Source organism: Trachypithecus francoisi, unplaced genomic scaffold (genome assembly GCF_009764315.1).
Source record: "Trachypithecus francoisi isolate TF-2019V2 unplaced genomic scaffold, Tfra_2.0 Lachesis_group12, whole genome shotgun sequence".
Lineage (NCBI taxonomy): Eukaryota > Metazoa > Chordata > Mammalia > Primates > Cercopithecidae > Trachypithecus > Trachypithecus francoisi.
This window is the reverse complement of record NW_022681457.1, coordinates 112,598,390-112,614,483: the sequence shown is the minus strand read 5'-3', so window position 1 is coordinate 112,614,483 and position 16,094 is coordinate 112,598,390. Positions and strand designations below refer to the sequence as shown.

Below are 16,094 nucleotides of genomic sequence, written 5' to 3'. Positions count from 1 at the left end.
GCGGTGGAGAAAGGGAGGGAGCCAGCCACGCCTGGGGGTCACTCTCATGAATGGCGTAGAGTAGGGGCCACACATGAGGACAGGAAGCATGAATGGCCTTCCCAGAACATCCACATGAGGGTTATTAATAGAGCCATCCCCCGACAGGACACACTGTGCTTGGGAGGGTCAACCAAGGAGCAGAGCCCGCTGGACCGGAAGAAGTCCTGTGACAGGTGGGAAGTGAGGGAGGCGCTGGCAGGCCACCAAAGGCCCTCTGTCTGTCTCCCCTCCTCGACCTTACTCCCCAGTAAAGGTGGCCACTGCCGCTCGGGCTCAGCGTTTTAGGCCCTCCAAGGCTGGTTGCATCCTCCTGGATGTGCTCAGTGACCCAGGAGCCATGTCCCCCCATTTAAAGGGCTGTGTAGAGCCTCATGAGGGGCTGGGAACATAGGCAGGGCATGACTGGGAAACCAGACAGGGCCATTGTGAGTTGAATCATGTCCCCAGAATTCATGTCCACCCAGAGCCTCAGTGTGTGACCTTGTTTGGAAAGAGGAACTGTGCAGATGTCATTTGTTAGGATAAGATCATACTGGATTAGGGTAGGTCCTGGTCCAATACGGCTGATGTCCTTGTAAGAAGAGGAGAGATGCAGACACAGACAGGCAGTGGGGAGGCCAAGTAAAAGCCGAGGCAGAGGTTGCAGTGGTGCATGTACAAGCCAAGGAACACCCCCGATTCCCAGCAACCCCGGAGGCTGGGCGAGGCAAAGACGGCCCCTCCCTAGAGCCCTCAGAGAAGGCATGGCCCGGTCCGCACTGTGGTCTCAGCCTTTTGGACTCTGGAACTGTAAGGAGACCATTTCTGTTGTTTGAAGCCACCCACTTTGTGGTGCTTTGTTAGGACAGCCACGGTAAACGAACCCAGGCATCTTGTATTTGCAAAGGGTATTTGCTGTGGGCCTCACTGCGTAGGATGCGTAGTTCTGCTTCAGGTCTTTGAGAGACTTGGCCTCTCCCGGGGCAGCCCGTGCAGCGGTGATGCAGAGGTCAGGGCCTGCATTCGGCCTGCCTGGGTTCGAATGTCAGTCTGGCCTCCTCCTAGCGGCGGCAGACCGAACCTCCAAAGATGGCCACGAGCTCCCCCACCCCACGTGCTCCTACCATGGGACACCGACACTCCTCCCATTGGAAGCAGAGTCCATGTTCCCTCCTCTTGAATCCAGATGGGCCTGGGCCTGTGGCAGATGTGACGCTCTGTGACTTCTCAGACTAGGTTATAGCATTGAAGTAGCTTCCACTTTCCTCACCAGAGCACTTGCCTGGGAGCCCTGGGGCAACCATGGTGTGAGGAAGCCCAAAGCCAACCACTGGAGAAGCCCCGAGACTCCATGAAGAGAGAGAAACGCCTGGCCAGTCCCCTCCTGTTCTGACTCCAGCCACTGTCTGACTTCAGTGGCAGGAAAGACCCTGAGACAGAGCCACACAAAATCCCAGATTCTGGCCAGGTACGGCAGCTCACGCTTGTTATCCCAGCATTTTGGGAGGCCAAGTTGGGAGATCACTTGAGATCAGGAATTTGAGACCAGCCTGGCCAACGTGGCAAAACGCTGTCTCTACTAATAATACAAAAAATTAGCCAGGTGTGGTGGCACACACCTGTATTCTCAGCTACCGGGGAGGCTGAGGCAGGAGAATTGCTTGAACCCAGGGAGGCAGAGGTTGCAGTGACCTGAGATCGCACCACTGCACTCCAGCCTGGGCGATAGAGCAAAACTCCGTTTTAAAAAAAAATCCCAAATTCCTGACCCATGGAAATTATGAGCAGGAATAAAGTGACTTGTTTTAAGCCACCAAGTAATTTGGGGCTAATTTGTTACATAGCAACTGATAGTGAATACAGGGGGGTACCATGATTTCTGTTGTATAAATGAGGAAAGTGAGGCATCCATTCATCCATTCAACTATTTAGTGAGTGCTTGCTGTATGCCAAGCACTGTCTGAGCACTGGGACCACAGCAGAAACAAGGAATACAGGACCCCTCATTCATGGAGCACGGGATACAGACAGGCTTAGTAATGGTTGAACTTTAATCTAATCTAATCTAATCTCTGATTCTGTGATCCTAACACCCAGGGCTTTCTCACCCTTCAAAGAAAGTCCTCTGAGGCTGAATTCTTGTCTCTCACCCCAGCTTCTTCCTCCAGAGGAGGTGAGAGAGAGAACCGAACCCTTCCCATTGGAAGTTCAGCTCCATTCCCGGGGCGAAAAAGACAGACCGTGTTTTCCACCCCACGTTGCCCTCATTGTTAGGGTTTAGCGTCGGGCACTTGGGCTCCCAGAGGAAGCTTTGAGGAGGGAGGAGAGTGGCAGAAATGCCCCAGGGTGTGAGCACTTGGAAACAAGGCCCACCAAGAGCTTTTGCTTCCCACCCCAGCACCGACCGTGCTTATCTTAATGGGATCACTTTTCTAGCATGACGTGAAGTAGCTTCAGATAAAACTTCAACCCTTATAGAGATCATTTAAAAATGCCATTTGGGCTGGACATGGTGGCTCACGCCTGTGATGCCGGCACTTTGGGAGGCCAAGGCAGGTAGATCACTTGAGGTCAGGAGTTCGAGAGCAGCCGGGCCAACATGATGAAACCCCATCTCTACTAAAACTACAAAATTTAGCCAGGTGTGGTGGCACACACCTGTAGTCCCAGCTACTCGGGAGGCTGAGGCAGGAGAATGCCTTGAACCCAGGAGGCAGAGGTTGCAGTGAGCCAAGATTGCACCACTGCACTCCAGCCTGGGCGACAGAGCAAAACTCTGTCTCAAATACACACACACACACACACACACATATATATACACACACATACACACACACACACACACACACATATATATATAATTTGTTCATCATAAGTGACAGATGACTCCTGTTCTTGGGAGTCCATCGGTCTGTTTTTTTGTCTCTGACTCTGGGGTGAGGGTCATACTCAAGCCATTTCTTCAAGAACCATGCAACTCCCTGCTTGACTTAGATCCCAGTTCCAGCAGAGCTGTCTGCTGTGCTCTGAGAGCGAGCAGTTCCTTCTGTCTGGGTGAGTTTTTAAGTTTCATGCCCGCAGGCTGGTCCCTGTCACCAAGACAGGTCAGCCGTTCTCAGCCTCCAAAACAAACAAGAATGAAGAAGACTATTTATTTATTTATTAATTTATTTATTTATTTCAGAGACAGCATTTTGTTCTGTCACCCAGGCTGGAGGGCAGTGGCATGATCACAGCTCACTGCAGCCTCAAACTCCTGGGCTCAAGTGATCCTCCCACCTCAGCCTCCTGAGTAGCCAGGACTACAGGCATCCAGCACCACAGCCAGACAACTTTTTTATTTTTTTGTAGAGATGGGGGTCTCCCTATGTTGCCCAGGCTGGTCTTGAACTCCTGGGCTCAAGGGATCCTTCTGCCTCAGCCTCCCAATGTGCTGGGATAATGGGCATAAGCCACTGCGCCCGGCCAAAGGGAGCTTTAAAAATCATCCAGAGCAACTTCCACAGGCAGCTGCATAAGCTGCGGGACCCGCCAGACATCAGAGCCACCTTGGCGTTCACTCTGGGCTCTGTCCATACACTCGGCCGGCCACCCCGAGTCACCAAGGACGAGGGTCCTTCCCTCAGAACCCTGTCCTGCAACCTGGTCAAGAACGCCAAGAAGACCATCGGGCGCCAGCATGTCACTCGAAAGACGTACAACCCCTCAAGCTGGGAGCACCAGGGCCAGCCACCCGCTGAGGACCAGGGGGATGAGATCTCAGTGTCAGAGGAGCTGGAGCCCAGCACGCTGACCCAGTCCTCAGCTCTGAAACCCTCAGACCGCATGACCATCAGCATCCTGGTGGAAGAGGCTTGCTACCGCGACTACCAGCACCGGGCTGGCACCCTGAGTAGCAGCCTGAGTTGGGCCAAAGCCCTTTCGCATTTCTCTGGTCAACCGCATGTTGACCACCATCTGCCGCAGCTACCCAGGGCTGCTGGTTGTGTCCCAGGGTGTCCAGGACAACGCCCTGCAGTGGGTGTCCCGCTGCTACCGCCAGAACGGCTTCTTCATGGTCTGCTGGTGCAGTGGGCGGTCCAAGGCAGTGCTGCTGCATTCTGGGGGCCTGCAGGGCAGAGATGTCCTCAGCCTCTTCAAGGCCCAGAACGCACCTTCTCCAGGCCAGTCCCAGGTGGACTCGAGCAGCCTGGAGCAGAAGTACCTGCAGGCTGTGATCAGTTCCATGCCCCGCTATGCCAACGCATCGGGATGCAACGTGCTTAGCGGCTTCTCCTCAGCCCACATGGGCAGTCACGTTCCCAGCCCCAGAGCCAGGGTCATCACACTGTCCAACCCCATGGAGACCTTGCCCTCCAGACAGACTGCACCCCGAAGTAAGTGGGGCAGTGTCCAGACCAGTGGGCACAGCAGTGGGCTTGGTGCCGATATGGGCTCCTGGCTAGCTAGCAGAGATACACTGGCCCCACCCCAGGCAACAGGGCTCCCTCGCCCACCCTGGCTTCCTGTGGCTGCAGTGAGCAGCCCTCTACATTCTCAGGAACAAAGCCCAGCTCAAGGGTGTGCAGCCGGACCCCCTGCGGCAGTGGGAGCTGGTGCCCATTGAGGTATTTGAGACACAGCAGGTGAAGGCCAACTTCAAGAAGCACTGAAGGCGTGTGTCCTGGGCTGCCCCGCTGCTGAGCCTGGCCCAGCCTCCTCCCTGCTCTCGCTGGAGGACTTGGAGCGGCTGACCCCAATCCGCAAGCTGCTGCAGGTGTCAGTGCTGGTGGTAGAGGTCCTGGATTCAGACTCCTCCGTGCTGGTGGGCCTAGAGGATGGCTGGGACATAACCACCCAGGTGGTATACTTGGTGCAGCTGCTCTCAGACCCCTTCTCCTGCACGCTGGAGGGCTTCCGCCTGCTGGTGGAGAAGGAGTAGTTGTCCTTCGGTCATCACTTCAGCCACTGTGGGGCCCACACTCTGGCTGGGCAGAGCAGCAGGTTCACACCTACCTTCCTGCAGTTCCTGGACTGTGTAACAGCAGACCCATCTGCAGATCCCCCTGGAGTCTGAGTTCAGCCAGTTCTACTGTAGTTTCCTCGGCTGCCACCATATGTCCCGCCGTTCTAGACCTTCCTGCTTGACTCTGACTCTGAGCGCACTGAACTGGGGATGCTGTACGAGGAGAAGGGGGAATGCAGGGGCCAGCTGCTGTGCAGGTCTTTGTGAGACAAAGCCTTCTTTGACGTGAAGACAACAATTTGCGCTTACAACTTCTGTACCCACGATAGGCCCTCGGCCCAGCAGTGGGTGGACCGGATCCAGAGCTGCCTGTTGGAAGCCTGAGCCTCCCGGCCCTGCCCAGCTGCTCTGCTTCTAGTTGTTACTGACCACTAGGGGTGGGCAGGGCCGCCTCAGCCATCTTTACTGCCCCAGCCCTTGACAATATTGAGGCCCCGAGCCCCCAGCACACGGTGCATACAGCCCCCGTCCCTGCCCCATCCCGCCCCACCCAGCTGGCCCTAACTTATTTTGGGGTCACAGCTGAGTACTGTCCCTGGAGGTGGCCAAGGTACAGCCCACAATGGGCCTGTCAATAGTCCAGCCCAGTCAGCATGTGCTGGTCCAGCCAGCCGGCTGCCGGCGAGTGGTTTCTAGAACCAGAGTCTATATAAACAGAGAGCTAACGCCAAATAAATCAACAAATCAATAAATCATCCGGAGCAAGACAAATCATCCAGAAATCACCTCCAGGGAAGTGAAGCCCTTATTCCAGGATATTTGACCCTGCAGCCGGGTCCCTCTCTCCCTCCCCCACCCCCCTCCACCTTTCCCCTCTTCCATTTTCTGTGTTCAGATGGACACCAAGAACCTTCAAAGAATTTCCCCCGGGAAATAAGTCAGTGTTTCTTGGGCACGTATCAGCTGCCACGAATGGTTCTACACACTGAAGGCCATTATCTCAGTGACTGCGAGGACTGAATGAGCACAGCCTGGAGCTGAGTCAGTGCTCCATAAAAGTCAACTCTTATTTTTATTATATTGGACATAGAAAGGCCAGATGCCTTCCCCAAAGCCCCTCCCGGTGGGTGGCAGTGGCCCAGGAAGTTTGGCACTAATGTCAGTGCTGTCACCTGCCACTCTGTCCTCGAGGGCCTCTGGGACATGCTGGGAAGGCAGGCTGTGAGCCAGATGTTGCTGAGCTGGGCCCTGAGACGCTGTCCCTTCAGTGACCTTTCTTGTCCAGGGCCGGCAGCAAAAGCTAGACATGTGTGCTGCCACTCCCTTCCCCTCCCCTCCCCATCCCATCCTACTCTATGGACTTTGGTGGGAAAAAAAACAAGGCCCCATCTCCTGAGGCCTAGGCCAGTGCGGACACAGACCTCAAACTCTGCCCAACACGGATGGCTGTTACTGGTGTCTGAAGGGGCAGGGGCTGTCAACAAAGCCTCTGCCCAGTTGTGGGAGAACAAAGGCAAGAAGGGCTCAAGGAATGTTCCAGGCATCAGGAAGCCCGGCTTCCCCTTTAGGGCTGTCAAGTGCTCAGAGGGTTTCTATGCCTCTCAGTCACCAACACTTTTGCACTGAGCAACTACTATGTGCCAGGCACAAAGGGTAACTGGGCACAGCTCTTGTCTTGAAATAGGCCAGAGGTTGCCTTCAAGGAGGTGATGTTTAAACTGAGCTCGGGGGAATAAGAAAGAGCCAGAGTTCGGGAAAAGCATCTCAACAGAGGACAGAGCCAAAGCCAGGGCTTGAGGAGGCAGGGGTGGAAGGGATGTAGGTGGTTTCAGGAGCCCTGGCAGGCTGGTGGGGCTAGAGCAGGGAGGATAGGGCGGGCTAATTAATATCCTTGCAAAGACATCCACTCCCTAACCCCTGCAACCTGCGAATCTCACTTTATATGGCAATAAACAGACTTTGCAGAGGTGACTAAACTTTTGCAGCAGTGACTAAATTAGGTTCTGGAGATGGGGAGATCATCCTGGATTATGCAATGGACCCTAAATATGATCACAAGTGTTCTTATTATACAAGAGGGAGGCAGAGGGAGACACCACCACACACAGAAGCAAGGAAGGCAGTGTGACCACGGAGGCAGGGACTGGGGTGATGCGGCCACAAGCCAAGGAACACCTGGAGCCACCAGAGGCTGGCAGAGGCCAGGAAGGATTCCCCTGAGAGCCTCCAGATGGGGCGGCCCCGCCACACCTTGACTTCAGCTCAGTAATACTAATCTTAGACTTCTGACCTCTGGAGCTATAAGATGATACATCTGTCTTGTTTTATGCCACCAAGTTGCTGGCAATTTGACACAGCAGCTGCAGGAAACTCACAGAGGCAGGAGGAGAGCTTTGAGACAGCTTAGGAAACTCACATGGAGGGCAGCTCGGAGGAGAGCTCCGAGACAGTTTAGGAGGCAGCTGGGGAAAGGGGGAAGGGGCTGGATTTTGTTCTTAGTGCTTCTCCATCTCCCTCTCATTCACCTCTTCCTTTCTCCGCTCAAAGCGCCTCAGCCCTTTTAAAATAATTTACTTGTTGCAATAAGCAGGTGTCCGCTTTTGTGAAGGTATAAACACATTTTAAATAATTTACTTGTTGCAGTAAGCAGGTGTCAGCTTTTGTGAAGGTATAAACACGTTTCAAAATCTTGCAAAGGCCGGGCGCAGTGGCTCACGCCTGTAATCCCAGCACTTTGGGAGGCCGAGGCGGGCAGATCACGAGATCAGGAGATCGAGACCATCCTGGCTAACCCGGTGAAACCCCGTCTCTACCAAAAACACAAAAAATTAGCCGGGCGTTGTGGTGGGCGCCTGTAGTCCCAGCTACTCGGCAGGAGAATGGAGTGAACCCGGGAGGTGGAGGTTGCAGTGAGTTGAGATCGCACCACTGCATTCCAGCCTGGGCAACAGATATAGGCTCCATCTCAAAAAAAAAAAAAAAAAAATCTTGCAGAAGGTCGAGGCTGCAGCGAGCTGTGATTGCACTACTGCACTCCAGCCTGAGCAACAGAGCTAGACCCTGTCTTTAAAAACAAAACCAAACAAACAAAACAACCATGTATGTATATGTGTATGTGCATGTGTGTGTGTGTGTGTGTGTGTGTATATCTCTCTCTCTCTCAGAGACATTTCCTTTAAAAATAAAATAAAGAAAAATAAAATCTCAGGAGAAACAAGCTTCTGGGCCCATCTCTTCCTCCCTCTCCTCCCTGCCATCTCTCCTCTCCTCAAATGTCCCTGCAGTGGGCTCCCCGGCCTCGAGGCTGGGAGCAGGGAGGCCAAGGGAGGAAGCTGTACTCCGCCTAGCTCCTGGCTGTCAGCACCCATAGCTGGCAGGATTGCCACAAACTCTGTCGCTCTAATGGCTGATAAAGCCCCACAGCCTGCACGTCTGGAGCCTGGGCCTCCAGCCCTGAGAAGCTGGGCCTGTCAGCACCACGGCCACACCTGCTGTAGGCAGTGAGCACCACCCACCTCCCCTGGCCACTCCCGCTCAGGGCTTCCTGTTCCCTGTGCACAGCCAATCCCTGGCCACCGTGCCTAGGCCACCCCTCCCTGGATGAAGAACTAAGTGGAGTGGCCATGGGCAAGCAGATTTGCCCATTAAATTTCATCTCTGCATCCCCCTCAACCCCATCCTGCTCTTCAGCACCAGCGTTGGGGCTCAGAAGACCTGGGAGATTCAAGATAGGGGCGCTGGAGCCCACCAGGCACACAGTTCCCTGAGGAAGTCACATGGGCCGATCACACGCAGAACATGAAGTGTTGTCAGCAGTTCCAACACATTCCTGGGATTCTCCAACCCACCCCGTGTGGCCCTGAGGGGAGTGTGCAAGTGTCCCTGGGGCCTGACAGCTTGGGTCATTGTCATGGCCAAGCAGGAAGTAAACTACGAGTCTTTGCCCCAGCCGAGATCACCTGTGCCCGCACATAAGTGGGTACATTGTTCTCCATCCCTCGCCTGGGAAGGCATCGTTCATCAAGCCTGGGCTACTTCCCGTGGCATGGAAAGCCTCCACTCACCACAGCCCACCAAGTGGGCTCCAGGATGGACCGAGTCTGCCGGCGCTGGTAGGAGAGTTAGAAAGGCCTCTTGGAAAAGGTGGGCAGGCAGCCAGGGCTCTTGCTGGTGAGTGACCTGCTCGCCCTTCTCACCGCCCTGGGCTTAGTTTAGCAAACAACCGTTCACATCTACCATGAACTCACCACTGTTGGACAAAGGCGACCCCCAAATGTCCCTGCCCTCGAGGAATGTGTAGTCAAAACAGAGAAAGACCAAGCATGTTTTGTCGGGTTTTTTGCTTTGCATTTTATTAATTGCAAAACCCAGATCTCACCAATTTTCCCACCAAAACTCAGAAATCAGTGGGTAGAAAAATAACAAAGTAAAAAGCCCCAAGCCATAAAATACAAACCTGGGGGTTCAGATTAGAGGGGTGAGAGGAGGACGGCGGGGTTTGTTTGTTTGTTTGTTTTTGTTTTGTTGTTGTTGTTGTTTGAGACTGAGTCTTGCCCATTCGCCCAGGCTGGAGTGCAGTGGCACGATCTCGGCTCACTGCAAGCTCTGCCTCCTGGGTTCATGCCATTCTCTTGCCTCAGCCTCCTGAGTAGCTGGGACTATAGGCGCCTGCCACTACGCCTGGCTAATTTTTTGTATTTTTAGTAGAGGCGAGGTTTCACCGTGTTAGCCAGGATGATCTCGATCTCCTGACCTTGTGATCCATCCGCATCGGCCTCCCAAAGTGCTGGGATTACAGGCATGAGCCACTGCACCGGGCCCTTTTTTTTTTTTTTTTTTTTTTTTTGAGAAAAAGTAACTCGAGTTTACTTTTGTCAAAAAGTAGTAGAAATCATGCCAGACATGGTGGCTCACACCTGTAATCCCAGCACTTTGGGAAACCGAGGCCAGAGGATCGCATGAGGCCAGGAGTTTGAGACCAGCCTGAGCAATGTAGTGAAACCACATCTCTAATAAAAAGACAAAAAATTAGCCAGACATGGTGGCACTTGTGGTCCCAGCTGTTAGGAGGCTGAGGCATGAGACTCGCTTGAACCTGTGAGGCAGATGTTGTAATGAACTGAGATTATGCCATTGCATTCCAGTCTGGGCAACAGAGTAAGACTCTGTCTCAAAAAAAAAAAACCCAACAAAACCATGTATATATATAGTTCTATATATCCTGTATATATAGAAAAGGATGCACAATTAAAGGTAACTTCCTCCCATCGAACTCCAAGTCCTTCAGCTCCCACCTACTCCCCTCCCAGGCATCACTGATCGATTTCTTATGCCTCCTTCATGAATTTTTCTCTATAGCACAAGCACATGCAATTTTTTGCATATTTGTACTGCTTAAATTATTAAGCTATTTAATTATTAAATTGTCTTAGAGATAATTCCATATGAACATATTTAGACCTAATAGCATAACCATGTAACACAAATTCCAAACCAGGAAACTTTGGTATGACATGGTTGCATTAAAAGCCAGGCAATTGGCCAGGCGCGGTGGCTCAAGCCTGTAATCCCAGCACTTTGGGAGGCCGAGGCAGGCGGATCACGAGGTCAGGAGATCGAGACTATCCTGGCTAACATGGTGAAACCCCGTCTCTACTAAAAAATACAAAAAACTAGCCGGGCGAGGTGGCGGGCGCCTGTAGTCCCAGCTACTCGGGAGGCTGAGGCAGGAGAATGGCGTGAACCCGGGAGGCGGAGCTTGCCGTGAGCTGAGATCCGGCCACTGCACTCCAGCCCGGGCCACAGAGCGAGACTCCGTCTCAAAAAAAAAAAAAAAAAAAAGCCAGGCAATTGATGGACATAAACCAGAACTGCCCTGGACAAATGTGTCTTAGCAGGAGCTGGGAGAGAGCCAGCCAAGCAAAGCTGATGCAGCTCCATTCAACTCAACACAGCTTTTCTGAGTGTGTGTGTGTGTGTGTGTTTATTTTTTAATTAAAAAAAAAAAATAGAAACGAAGTCTTGCCATGCTGCCCAGGCTGGTCTCAAACTCCTGAACTCAAGCAATCCTCTGGCCTTGGCCTCCCAAAGTGCTGGGATTACAGGCATGAGCCACCGCGCCTGTCTGACTGTTTAACAAACCTAAGCATGTGACAGGGGACCTGGGGTAGGGAGGGTCAGGCTCTGAGCCCCCACAACCACTGAGCCATCTCTCCTCATATCCAGGAGACAGTATGGGGGTTCAGAGGGGAACAACTATGCCAGGTTTTGGGGAGACATGTTTATCATTTTCCTGAGCATTTCCCTCTACCTTTGCTACGGAAACCCCAGCTCACCCTCCGAGCCTGATTCAAGGCCCATCTGCTTGTCGGCTTTGGTCTTGGAGAGGTGTCACGGAGTCAGGCTAAAGAGCAGGGCAGGACAGGGGACCCGCTGGGGCTGACCACTGAGCTACGGGCAGCCCTGTGGGTGAGACCGGTGGACATTGTCCCTAAGCTCCATTCCAGCAATGCACTCTCCCATGGTGTCATCCTTCTGGCCTCCTTTGGTAGACTAAGTCTCCTTTGCCCAGGCAGCCTGTCTGTGACAGGGCACAGCCACCTCCCTGTATTTCTAGGCCCCCATTGTCCAAGAGTGACCAGGGCACTTCCCTCTTGGTTTCCACCTCAACGAAGGCAACATGTGTCTCTGAGTCCCTGCTTTGTGCCAAGCACTGGAGTTACAACAGTGGGCAGGCGCCATGGAGCTGATGTTCCGATGGGGAGCACCAGCACACAGCAAAAAGGGTCCTACGAGAACAGATGGCAATGAGAGTGAACCTAATGTCCCGGCCTTGGCAGGCCTCTCTAGGAGAGGGACATTTACATTGTCTCACATTACATTGAGTAAGTGGGACTCAGCTGGGCAAGGAGGAGAGGGACAGTGAACGTGGTGTGTTGGAAAACAGGAAAGATGGTCACGGGTCTAAGACTTGGAGTGAGATCTGGGCAGGGCTGAACTTTGTGGGGCCTTCTAGATGATGGTAAATTCAGACCCCATCCCAGGGCCATGAGCAGTCGCTAAGGGAATTTAAACAGGAGTATGGGGACAGGATCAAATTTGCCACACTCCCTCCTGTGGGAAAACACCTTGGGCTAAGAGAAAAGGCAAATGATGAAGCCTTGGACTCTAGGCTGGAACCCTGAGAGGAAGGAGAGGAGCCACCTCCACCTCCGAGCAGCGGGACTAAGACCCCTTTGGCGCCCCACCCCAGGAAGTTGGCTCTGTAAGGACTTCCCCAGCTTCCTCTGAGGCCAGAGGAGGAGACAAAGAAAGAAAGTCTTGGGCTGGGCACAGTGACTCACACTTGTAATCCCAGTACTTTGGGAGGCCGAGGCAGGTGGATCGCTTGGGGTCAGGAGTTTGAGACCAGTCTGGCCAACATGATGAAACCCCGTCTCTACTAATAAATACAAAAAATTAGTGGGGTGTGGTGGCGCATGCCTGTAATACTAGCTACTCAGGAGGCTGAGGTGGAGAATCGCTTGAACCTGGGAGATGGAGGTTACAGTGAGCTGAGATCGTGCCACTGCACTCCAGCCTGGGAGACACAACAAGACTCTGCCTCAAAAAAGAAAGAAGGAAGGAAGGAAGGAAGAAAGGAAGGAAGGAGGAGGGAGGGAGGGAGGGAGGGAGGGAGGGAGGGAAGGAGGGAGGGAGGGAAGGAAGGAAAGAGAGAAAGAGAGAAAGAAGGAAGGAAAGAAAGAGAAAGGAAGGAAGGAAAGAAGGAAGGAAGGAAGGAAGGAAGGAGGGAGGGAGGGAGGGAGGGAGGGAGGGAGGGAGAGGGAGGGAGGGAGGGAAGGAAAGAGAGAAAGAGAGAAAGAAGGAAGGAAAGAAAGAGAAAGGAAGGAAGGAAAGAAGGAAGGAAGGAAGGAAAGGAAGGAAAGAGAGAAAGAAGGAAGGAAAGAAAGGAAGGAAGGAAAGAAGGAAGGAAGGAAGGAAGGAAGGAGGGAGGGAGGGAGGGAAGGAAGGAAGGAAAGAGAGAAAGAAGGAAAGAAAGAAAGGAAGGAAGGAAAGAAGGAAGGAAGGAAGAAAAGAAAGTCTTGAGCTTCCTTGTCCCTGGGGAACAGCAGCCTAGGCCCATCTGGGCTGGGGATATCAGGCCCCTCCCTGGTTCATACTTCCCCCCACCCCGCTCCCAGCCTCCAGGAACACCAGCCTCCAAGCTAGCTGCTGCTTCTGCATCCCACCCGCTGACGCACATCCAGAATGGAGCCAAAAGCATAAGAAGCCAAAGGGACAGTCAAAAAAGGAAAGCAGCCTGGAAGGGCAGCAGCGCCGGGAACATGAGGCTCTGTCCGCTTGCCCTTGCGCTGGCTCAGTGCGGACGGGAAGCGGTTGGAGCCAGCTCCAGCATTCTGCAGGTGGGGCTGGCGGCGGGGAGAGGTGCCCATGACCACCGGCCACAGGGCGGTCCCATGCGCCCTGCAGGCTGACCTCATTGTCCAGAACTGTGAGCCTGCTTCCTGGGGTCACATTCCATGCTGAAGAGCCCCTCTTCAAGGCCTCGGTTGGCGCCAATGTCTTTTTAGGAACCAAGCCTCTAATTTTAGTGTCCCAGCCTTGACACCTTCTCGAAATAGTTTCCTGTTTTCTCTTGTGTCCCAGGCCCTTCCTTGGAGAAGGTGAACCCCCTGCATCCCCGTGATCCGATTTGGTGAGCACAGGCCCAAGGCCTTGTATGGATTTGGGTGGAGAGATCCGAGCCCCTGCCATGTGTTTTGTGTGGCAGCACCCAGAAAACTCAACTCTGGGACGGCAGCTCACAGCACCCACCATGGCAGGGGTCCTGCGAGAGCTTACTCCCGTCTCCTCCCTGGGGGTCTGCCATGCTCAGGCGTGGCAGAAATGAAAGTGACCCAAATCCAGGTCCCTAACCCCTAGAAATCAAGGCTTCATAGCCGCAGCTCCACCTGTAGGAATCGTGGGTGAGCTGACACCTGTGCCCTGGGAGCTTCTCTCTTCCTTTGGCAGGTTCTGTGCTGTTCAGGTGCCAATCCTAACAATGGCTTTTCCTGAACATCTCAATGGTGCCAAGTGCGTCTCTCACGTGATTTTGTTTAATCCTCTCAGCCACCCTATGCAGTGGGTGCTATAAATGTCCCCAAGGTCATGGAGCTGCCAAGCGATGGAACCAGAATTTGGTGGGTTTTTTTGTTTGTTTGGTTTTTTGAGACGGGATCTTGCTCTGTCACCCAGGATGCAGTGCAGTGGCACGATCTCGGCTCACTGCAACCTCCACCTTCCAGGTTCAAGAAATTGATTCTCCTCCCGAGTAGCTGGGATTACAGGCATGCACCAACACGCCTGCCTAATTTTTATATTTTCAGTAGAGATGGGGTTTCACCATGTTGGCCAGGCTGGTCTCAAACTCCTGACCTCAGGTGATCCATCCACCTCGGCCTCCCAAAGTGCTAGGATTACAGGTGTGAGCCACCGTGCCCGGCCTAGAACTGGAATTCAAACACAGGAAATCTGGCTCCCAGCCCTCGGCCTCATGGTACTCACGGTGTTGCCACATAAACATTCTCCTGGCACCAGCCCTTCCTCCACTGCGTCTGTTGCAGTCCCTTCCACAGAGTGCTCTGCTCAGATTCTTCTAGGCATCCTAAGCGAGTAGAGCAGAGAGGTTGTGCCACTTGCCTGAAGTCACACAGCAAACTAGGGGCAGATGAAGACACACAGCTCCAGAGGGCTGAGATCCAGGAAGCATTCCTGGAAGGAGGCTGAAGTTTAGCCAAGAGGTGGGCAAAGACAGTGGTCCTGGGCAACAGCCAGGCAGTGTGTCGGGACCTGGGAGGGCTCATCTAGCAGCCTTTTCCCCAACAGACTTATGTTCTCAGCAGCAGAAAAGCTTTCTAGAGGTGCCACCAGCTGGCTGAGCGGCAGGTATCCAGAAAACTTGATTCGATAGCTCCCAGGGACACTGGCCACTAGGACCCATATTTTGCCGGGAAAGAGACACATCGCAAAGGAGAAAAGCCAGGGTGGGGCCTTCCTGGGCCTCCTCCTGCTGCAGTCAGAGTCCAAACTCCACACCCAGGGGCTCCCTGGAGGGACTGTGAGTGGCCAGAGGTCCCTTCAGGGCCCGAGGTCTGGCTCCTTTGATGGGTTCATGCCCTGCAACCTGAGGGCCTGTCCCATTGATCACAATGGGGTGGAGAGGGGGAAGACAGAGATGGGCTGGTGCAGGTGATGGTGGGAGGCCGGGGCACTGAGTCCCATGGGGCTGGCTCATTCCACTCAGCCAGGGAAGAACACATTAGGGGCTTGGGAAACTCCTTCAAATCCCTAAATTGTCGAGGCTCATCCAAGCAGTTTTCAACTATCAGGACAGGAAAATGCAGTTTTTGTCTAAGCGAGTCACAGCCACTCTTCTGAAAGTGCCAGGTGGGTGGGTACACATGCAGGGTCAGAGGGTGCATCAAGAAGAAGAGAGGGGTCATGACTCAGCCAGAAGCAGGTGCCCAGGCTTGGAATGACCGGAGACAGTCATGATAACACTGGACTTCCCATTTAAATTATGCTAAGGGCCGGGCGTGGTGGTTCACACCTGTAATCCCAGTACTTTGGGAGGCCGAAGTGGGTGGATCACTTGAGGTCAGGAGTCCAAGACCAGCCTGGCCAACATGGTGAAACCCTATCTCTACTATCAAAAAAACAAAAATTAGCCAGGCGTGGTGGCACACATCGGTAATCCCAGCTACACGGAAGGCTGAGGCATGAGAATCGCTTGAACCCAGGGGACGGAGGTTGCAATGAGCCGAGATAGTGCCATTGCACTCCAGCCTGGGCAATAGAGCTAGACTCTGTCTCAAACAAGAATAAATAGAGCAAGCTGGGGTTGCCAACCCAAACACCTACAGGGGCCAGGTGGGTGGTGTAATGAATGAAGCCAGCCAGGTGACAAATTGTGGGGAAAAGAAAGAGAGATCAGATTGTTACTGTGTCTATGTAGAAAAAGGAAGACATAAGAAACTCCATTTTCATCTCTACTAAGAAAAATTGTTCTGCTTTGAGATGCTGTTAATCCGTAACTCTTGTCCTAACCCTATGCTCACAAAAGCATGTGCTGTATTGACTCAAGGTT

General features: G+C 53.3%; 1 pseudogene; it reads left to right on the top strand.

The window, feature by feature from the left end:
- The first annotated feature begins 3,462 nt into the window (after positions 1 to 3,462).
- LOC117093589 lies at positions 3,463 to 5,233 on the top strand (annotated as a pseudogene).
- Positions 5,234 to 16,094: the final 10,861 nt, after the last annotated feature.